Source organism: Cupressus sempervirens, chromosome 10, assembly GCF_028749045.1.
Source record: "Cupressus sempervirens isolate cs-2001-9-10 chromosome 10, ASM2874904v1, whole genome shotgun sequence".
In the NCBI taxonomy this organism is placed as follows: Eukaryota; Viridiplantae; Streptophyta; class Pinopsida; order Cupressales; family Cupressaceae; genus Cupressus; species Cupressus sempervirens.
The window spans coordinates 618315523-618324711 of NC_143127.1; the positions used below are offsets into that span (position 1 = coordinate 618315523).

Genomic DNA, 9189 nt, shown 5'->3' on the forward strand with positions numbered 1-9189 from the left:
AGCTTCTATATTTCATCCATCATTAGAGTAAATCAACTCTAAAATGGAATTCATTGGTAATATTTATTTTTATTTTTATATTATTTCTTTGTGTGCTATTATCTTTCATGCTTTATTATGCTCTCAACCAAAAAGTTAGAATGATCTCATATCTAAATATTATAGTCACAAATATTATGCTAATTTCACCAAAAAAATTGAAATCTTGTATATAAATGATATTAAGTTAAAAGGAAAATTCATACAATGCTAATGAAATAGATTTTTTGAATTCAAGTAGCATATGATCAGGTTTGAAACTAAGTTATTACATCATAAGCACAATATGTCTACTTTCATTAAATTCAATTCAAAATTTTCACAATGATTGACAAAACAAGATTAATCATTCAACTCCAAACATAATGAATTGAAATAGTATGACCCCTAATGAGAATTATAATATATAGATTTGATTCTAGAGTTAATAATAATAGAAAATTATGTGATGCACATCTACAAGACTGAAATAATTTGATAACTATTAAGTAAATACCAATAGTTGATAAATCAAAACTAATAGTCTCACAAATTTCCTTCAATCTAATATGAATGATACTAATAGATGCATATGTTAATTAACAACAATAAAAATAATGGGTTTCTTGAAAACTAATTTCATTTGCAAGTATATTGTTGCCCTTATTCTTGAATTACTAAAAAAATGAGCTTATTCAATATAGATAATTCCTACATATGGAAGAAGAAGAATGAATTTTAACATTCATGAGACTAAACATTGAGAGAGGCTAAATATATAAAATGCCTTTATTTATTCATGAAAGGAAATGAAAAGAACCTATGTTACTAAACACTATACCATCTTTGATAGAGAGGCTCAATTAGGGGCAAGTAGGCAACCTCAAGGTAGGAAAGGAAAGAAAATCATGCGTGGTGCCTCTTGTGTTTACAGTCTATACCTTGTTTATTTTGATTTGAGAGATACTTGTACTCATGTTATCATTTTTGCATTTGAGATGACCTAAGGGTCAGATGTTATACTTTGATTTCAGTATCATAGATGTTATACTAATATGCTGTGTGGTTTATCATATTTTTATATTGATGCCATTTTTAGATGAAAATATGTTTTATGATGATATTTGGTTATTTAGTATTTGGACATATCTTTGATTATGCTATTTGTGTTGGATTTAATGCTATGGTTATTTACTCATTCTTATTTCATAATGCTTTATGAGAATGTGAGTGATGTAAATGAAATATTTCAATAGAATTGAATAAATGGTTAAATTAGGTATTTAATGCATTTATCATCTCAGCTATGTTATTATATGCAATTGCACTTGATCATGTGTTGTAATGTATAGGATTTACATCCCTAGCAGTGGCACCTAGAGATATGATTCAACTATTCATATTTTGCCAATGTTGTCCTGTATGGTTGATGTATCTTATTTTAATGTTTAAATTAAACCTTCCAGTGATTGGATTAAATTTGGAATCATTTGCATTATGTGACTAGACCTGTGAGTGTGTCTGTGCATTTGGAGATCCAAATTTTTGCAAAGGTTGTTAAGGAAATTTCTGTGATTTTGGGTTTTTGGGCTTTAAATTTAATAGAATTTAATTTTTGGTAGCTTTTCCATAGATCAATTCCTATTACTAGGAATAACCCATTTTCATTTGGGTCAATTTGAGGTTTAACTAGGTTGGCTAGTTATTTACCCTAATCAATTATTCACTCGAAAAGTAAATAAGTATTGAAAGAGGAAATTAATTTCTCACTTCTCACTTTTAGAAATTGAGAAATTGAGAGATTTTTCCAAAATCCCCTTCTGAAGGATTACATTTCTATTTTTTGTGGAAGCTATGGGTATGAAAACTTTGCGAGGTCAGTTTCATTTGATCCAGCTCGAGGAGACCTTGTGCCATGATTTATGATAGCTTCTGCAGGTTATCTATTTTATTGTGTTGTTTCTATTTTTGCCCCTTTTGCTGTTAGGTAGTTCTCTCCTATTTTCATGTTTCAACTTAGTTTCTAGTTATGTTTTTAGTAGCTATTTCTTAGGAGGCTGAGAACTAGTGTCCCCTCTATTTCAATTTGCTAGTTCTGCCCGGTAGGTTAGGTATAAACATTTTCCCTATTTTTGGGATGAAAATTTGGGATTTTGTGTTTTTATGTTGGTTGTTTTCACATACAATGTCCAAACCTAAATTTTATTGAATTTTTGTGGCTTTTGTACCTAAAAACCAAATGGGTTTTATTTTTGATGTTTTTGAGTTTTGGGGTTTTGCACCTTGATTTTTGTGCCACCTAGTTTTCTTGGGTTTTCTTGGAATGTTATTGATCATGGACTTGGATCATCTATAGGATGTTAGTTAGATCATTATTGCACTATTATGTTGCATTGGGATGTATGCCACATTCATCCTCTTGAGCTTTTTTCAGTTGAATGTTATTTCTACTTGTGTTCTCATCCAACCCTTGTGTTTGATCTTTGTAATGGTGGTGTGCCACATGAAAAAATGTGCATGGGCATTTGTCAGATGACTTGCCAGACCCGATCTCCCATGTTCATTTCAATAGAGTTATGTTCATTTGGGATTGGTTTGGGAATATACATGCCTATGAGAACTCATCATGTGATGAGTATGGGTATGTAGGGTAAGGTTGGAGGGGCTTCTCTCACAACCGTGGTGTCCTAGCCCAGGTTGGCATTAAGGAGTTTCTAATAAGTGATAACTTAATTAATTGATAAAAAATTACATAAGATAAGAAATATAAAGTCGGCCTCCCCAGGGTGGTGCCGAGGTGTATGGTCAGTGATTCTTAGTCCTTGCGGCTTAGCCAAGGACGCAACATGTCAGACTCCCAAGGGAGTACCAAGGGGAATGGTTTGTTAGCACATTCACCAACTCTCCACTAGAGTCCCTACATAGTTACCCATAGAGTGTATGACCAGGACCTATTGTACTTGCATTGTTGTATGATCTTGGTTTTAGGCATCATTACTATTTGGTGCAAGTGTTAGCCATAGACATTTGATTTATGTGTTCTTGTGGTTGGATCATTATCTCCATCAGCATGGCGGGAGTGGACCTATGGGTTCCATGTGGTTGGGAGGTGTAGCTACCTTCACCGCTATTGGGGACTGGTGTACAAAGACAGTCTATTTTTCTAGGGTGACCATTGCCTGATGTTTTCACTTGATACTTCATATTTTGGAGTATGCTTTCTTGTGATTTATGCTTTCATTATAATGCTTGGATATCATGTTTAGATAATGTTGGTTAGTTGATGCATTCCCTTCTTATGATGTTTAGCATATGATTTAGATGATGTGATTTGATTAGTTGGAATATCTAATGCTTTACTTTTTAGCATGTTATATTTCCTTATTCTTATGATGTAGTACATTTTAGTAGTGACGTCCTCATAAGATAGCTCTAATGATCTAGTCAATAATTTGGGATGTTACATGTGGGGGATGGCTAGGACCTTCAAGGTCTCATGATGCTATTATGGTTTGGAGGAACTGCACATAAGTTTTGTTATTTCTGTTCATATTATTTTTGCTTGTGTACACTATAATGTTGCTTTCAGTATGTTCCTATACTACTATGTTTTAGATGGTTGTTATAGTTTTTGCCTTATAGTAAAGTGTTCAAGTGTCTATGCCTCAATTCATAGATCTGATGCTCCTTAGTGTGGAGGAAATTAATTTCTTATCTTTTTACCTTAATGTTTTTTGGGTTGTTGATTTGTATTCATGAGAAACTATGGTTTCTCACGTGAGAATACAAAAGTTTTCGTGGTGTGCTAGTTTTTCTCATGTGACATTTAGTGAATCCTCGTGTGAAAATCCACACTAATTATAGATGTTTTGGCTGCTAGACCAAGCACTTCCTTGTTCCATTTGGTGCATTTCCTCATGCAAAAGGAGAATTATCATGTGGCATGTTGTACTTCCTCACACAAAATTATGTTAGCTATTGTCTTCACAAAAAAAATAGGGGTCATCTCCATGAGTTTTTGGGGAACACAATTTGGTGTTTTAAGTACCCTTTGGGTTTTCTTAATTTTCCATGCTTTGAAAGATTTGAGATTCTTTGTTCTATTGTCACATTTGGTCTTCATTTCTATGTTTATGTGTGTTAGTTTGGTAGTGGCATTTAGAGATTTGTTGGTTGTCAGGATTGTGTTTAAGTCTTCTATGGAAATCTTTGCGATCCTCGTATGTTGAGTGTCATGTAAATCCATGTTTAATTTTTTTTTATCTTGGCTTGTATTGAATCCTTGTTCCAAGGATTTTCGAGCAGGGCACCGAGCAGGGCATTACATCATGTTTTCTAGGTGTGATGGCACCAAAGATTTCAGTCATGTCCAAGTCTCCCTAAACACTCCACTCAAAGAAATGCACAAGTTGAGAAATGATAAGAGTAATCATTCTTGTCCATGAATCTTTTCAGCATGAACTCCAAATGATGTTTCCACACATTAGGATCTCTTTCCAAAGCCCATGCATTCAAAAGAATCCTACTTTTTTAAGGAATGAATTAGCCATCAACATTGGAATCTTTTATTGACTCGTGAGGAAGAAGCAAAGGAAAAACTATGTATAATCTCATCAACTCTTTTACTACACATTGAATATATTCCATGCTTTCAAGATCAGTCTTTTTCAGTACCCTCTCTTTTCCCACCACACCTATGATTTCATTATGTAATTTCATTGCCACACTAGGGCTCTTGATTATTAAACTCATTGCTTATTCAAGTGTAGTGGATGTTGTCTCCACACCAATGAGTAAAAGATCATGCATAAAAACCTTTCTTATGTATCAATATTCCATCATGATTATTCTTGTTCAAAACTAAGATATTGTGATTAGGATTTAACTATATAGTATCAAAGTCAAACACATAGACAGATTGTTTCATGAATATTAATTGACACAAACCCATCCCTTATGACAATGAATGGTACACAAACCAGTCATTGCATCTAGGTGATGTTCATAAAGGTGAAACATTGAGTCTTCTTAGAAGGTTTCCCATTCTAGTACTATATATTCCAACACAAACATGCTTAACCACTTAGTTTCCTACATGATTAAGCACACTTAGCTTGCCACTTATGCATAACATAAGTGGTGGCTCAAGTTGCTCATCTCTCATGATAATGAATAGTACACTTAACACTCATTACATTTAGGTGATGGCCACTCAGTCTAAGTATTAGAATACTAGATTTTTTAGAGAGATTATTCGTCTCGATACAACTTCAACTCAAACATCCTTTAACCATTGAATTTCCTACAAAACCTTTTACTCATTACTCCATTGCACCTTTGAAAAAAAAATCTTGCAAAAAGGACTACCTTGATATTTTTAGTAGTGATCAAGATGGACTCATTGGCCTGCATCTCCATAAGTGCATGAAAAATCGAGCTACTTCTCCTCTCATTGTGCTTTTGTATTATGTTGGAAGAAAATTGGTTGAATGATCGATGTTCCCTTTTCATGCACCGCTTCAATCCTTGCAAATCCATCCACTCCAACCAAGGAATAAACTCTCCAATGTTGAAAACACCCACCAAGTGTGAAATCTCCCACGCCAACTCCTTAATCTCCTCCTTATTCTCATTCAAATGGTAATAATCAAATTTACCACTAGAAAGGACTCTCCATACTTGAGATTTTCTAATAGATGACATTATCTTGCTAAGAATGACATCCATTTTTCCCTATTGGCTCCCCTCCCACATTGAAAGAAGAGAAAAAATGATCTCCTCCTCTATTATGGGAGTGCATGACTTAAATCCTCTCTCATAGAACAATTCAACCATGCACAATTTCTTCATTTTCCTCCAGTATGGCCCATAGGTGTTGAAATCCTTGTAATTATAGGCCATGTACTTTGCTGCATTACTTTAAGGTCTATTGGCAAAAACTAAGTATTGATTCTTCAACTTCGCCATTATAGGAGATGAAACAACAACAATGGGTATTGAGCCAAGTTTTAATGAGATAATGGGTCCATATTTCTTAGCAACGTGTTCAAGATTATAGTGGGGAAGCTTTCCTAGCTCAAGAAAGTTTCCTATTATTGGCCATGGAGCAGGCCCAGGTGGCAATTTTTTTGTAGGTTTTTTCTGCCCGCTAAGTTTATAGAGAATCCAAAGTACCACTAGAATTCCAATGACTATTGTGAATACTAGGAGTGTTGAAATTAGTTAGTTTATCATTGAGACAAATACCCACATACTCAGTAGGTGAGTTTGAAAACCAAAAAGAGAGGGAAATTTTGAGACAAGTAAAAAGGAATGAAGTCTCATTCATTTGATAGTTAATAGTTAAGAAGAAGAACAAAGGAAAAAAGAATATAAGAGTAGAGAGTTTAGAGAGAAGAAGGAACAAAAAAGGATTAGAGTTGTACCAGCATAAGATCAGTTCTCCTTGTTCTCTGTAAGTTTGTTTTGATCATCCTATGAAGCAGTGATTTCTTTAGGCATTATTGTATGCAACCTTGTAGTGCTACAAGTTTATATTACAAGTAGAGGTTGTAGGTTAAAGTATTTTGTTTCTAGTTGAAGCCATATGCTCCCAAATCTATAATGGTTGAATCAAATTTTTGAATAGAATGCAAGCAAGCAAGATGACACATTAATAAATCTCTAGATATTTAGGTTGTTGTTGATTTCATTTCCATCGATTTCATATTGGGTTTAGTATTTGTGAATTTCTCTATTATTACCTCTATATTTTAATGGTGGAAAAGACCAGACAATTAGTCTATTGCTAATTCACTTGGTTCACTTGTTAATTGAGATCTCCTTGTACTGATCAGTATATGTTTTATTGTTCCTATCAATTCACAACAGGACCTACTGAGTTCCTTCCCATGCTTATTGAGATCACTTGGTCCTTTCATTGATCAAGCTCACTTGGTCTTTGTGTTAGCTATGCATTGCTATTGAGCAACTTGACATCCACTGCTGTTGAGTAAGCCTCAACTCGGCACTCACCCATTGCCTATCACTCAGTTCTTTAAGATTCCAAGTAACTTGGCATTATCTATTTACCAAACAAAATTTTGAGTTGTGAAGCTATTTTGTTCACATTGTATCAGAGCTTTGAGGCCCCACATCCTCGTTGGTTTGGGAATTTATTTTTTGGGTATTTAGCATGGTAGGTGATGCAGGAAAGACATGGTAGCAACCACCATCCTTTAATGGATATAATTATGATACATGGGCAAAGAAAATGAGAACCATAATGGAAGAAAATAATTTATGGGAGATTGTGGTGAATGGGTTTAATGATGTTATTGAATCAACATGGTATGTTACCCTCATAAACCCACAAAAGACTTATTTGAAAGAGTCAAGAAGAAAGGGTGCAAAAGCCTTAATTTTGATTGAGGCAACCATGACAGAGACTATCTTCCCTAAGATAGTAGAAACTAATTATTCAAAAGAAGCATGGGATATTCTTGAGAAAAACTTCAAAGGGAGTAAAAAAGTATGATTAGAGATACAAATGATTATAAGGGAGTTTGAGAACCTTCAAATGAAGGACAATGAACCTATTACAAAATTTAGCTCAAGAATAACTACTTTGATAAACCAGCTCAAATCAGATGGAGAAGAGTATGAAGGGCAAAGGATAGTGGAGAATAGAGGAGTTTACCTCAAAAATATGAAAAACTTGTGATGACCATTGAGGAAGAAAAGGACCTCACCACATTGACAATGGATGAGTTGATAAGAACTCTTCAAACCCATGAGCACCGGATTAACAAGTCAACCACATCTTCCCAAGAGCAATATTTCAAGGCTCAAGAAAATTCAAGAGGCATGGGGAGAGGAAGAAATGGCTTTGACAGAGGCTCAAGGGTTAGAGGTCATAGAAGAAATGGTAATAAGAATGCTGGTGTAGAAATCTCAGGATGAGAAGGCAATCAAGAGGGAGCAAGAAAATCTCAAAATAACTCTAGAGGAGGTAAGAAGAACTACAACTCTAATAAGAGAAATGTAGAATTCTACTATTGTCATAAGTTTGGACATTATGCAAGTGAATACTAGAAGAAGAAAGGTGATCAGTCAAGAAAAAATGTAAATGTGGCTGATGTGAACATAGGAAATGCAAATAATTCTATAGCCTTCATCATGTACAATAGTGGTGAAGAAGGTAGCCTTGAGGTATGATACTTGGACAGCGGTTGCAACAACCACATGAGTGGTAATGAAAGTTTATTTTCTTTCATTGATAGAAATTTTAAGTCTGAAATTAAGATGGGAAATAATGGAACCATTCCCATAGTGGGAAAAGGATCTATTATAGTCTATACCAAGCAAGGTGAGAAGAAGGAGATACAAAATATATATTTTTGCCTCGGTATGAAGCAATTTTATGAGTGTTGGATAACTCATTCAAAATGGTTACAAAGTGATGATGAAAAATGACAAGCTTGTGATTCATGAAAATGATGGGAGTAAGAGATTACTTGCAGTAGTCCAAATGATGAAGAACTAGATGTTCCCCTTGAAGATAGAGACATGTTTCTCTTTTTAGGTTAGTGCTATAGCTCCCAAGCATGCATGTACACCAGTACAACAACAATCAACTATTAGGAGCATGATTGAAGATCCCTCCAAACTATGGCACCTTAGGTATGGACACGTTGTCTTTGCTGGTTTCAATTTATTGTCGAAGAAAAGAATCGTAGATGATTTTCCAAGCATTGTAGATTCATGTGACAAGTGTGAGGCTTTTATTTTGGGTAAGCAACATAGGATTTCCTTTAATTCTAATAATTCTAGAAGGGAAAGGGAACCATTAGAATTAGTGCATTTTGATTTAATTGGTCCTATGCAAACCATTTCTATTGGGGGGAGTACTTATTTCATGACATTCATAGATGATTTCAGTTGTAGGACATGGGTGTATTTCTTGAAAATAAAATTTGAAGCATTTGATAAATTTGTTGAATTTAAAGCCCTGGCTGAAAAAGAATGTGGACAGTATGTAAAAGTCCTTAGGTCAGATAGAGGAGGGGAGTATGCCTCCAACTTGTTTGTACATTTTTGTAGGAAGAATGGCATCAAGAAGGATCTTACAACCAGTTAAACTCCATAGCAAAATGGAGTGGCTAAGAGAAAGAATAGGACCATTGTTGAAAT

General features: G+C 34.4%; 1 pseudogene; it reads right to left on the reverse strand.

Annotated features, from left to right (window-relative positions):
* Positions 1 to 881: 881 nt before the first annotated feature.
* Positions 882 to 7036, reverse strand: LOC149535360 (cytochrome P450 750A1-like; annotated as a pseudogene).
* Between the last annotated feature and the right edge of the window lie 2153 nt (positions 7037 to 9189).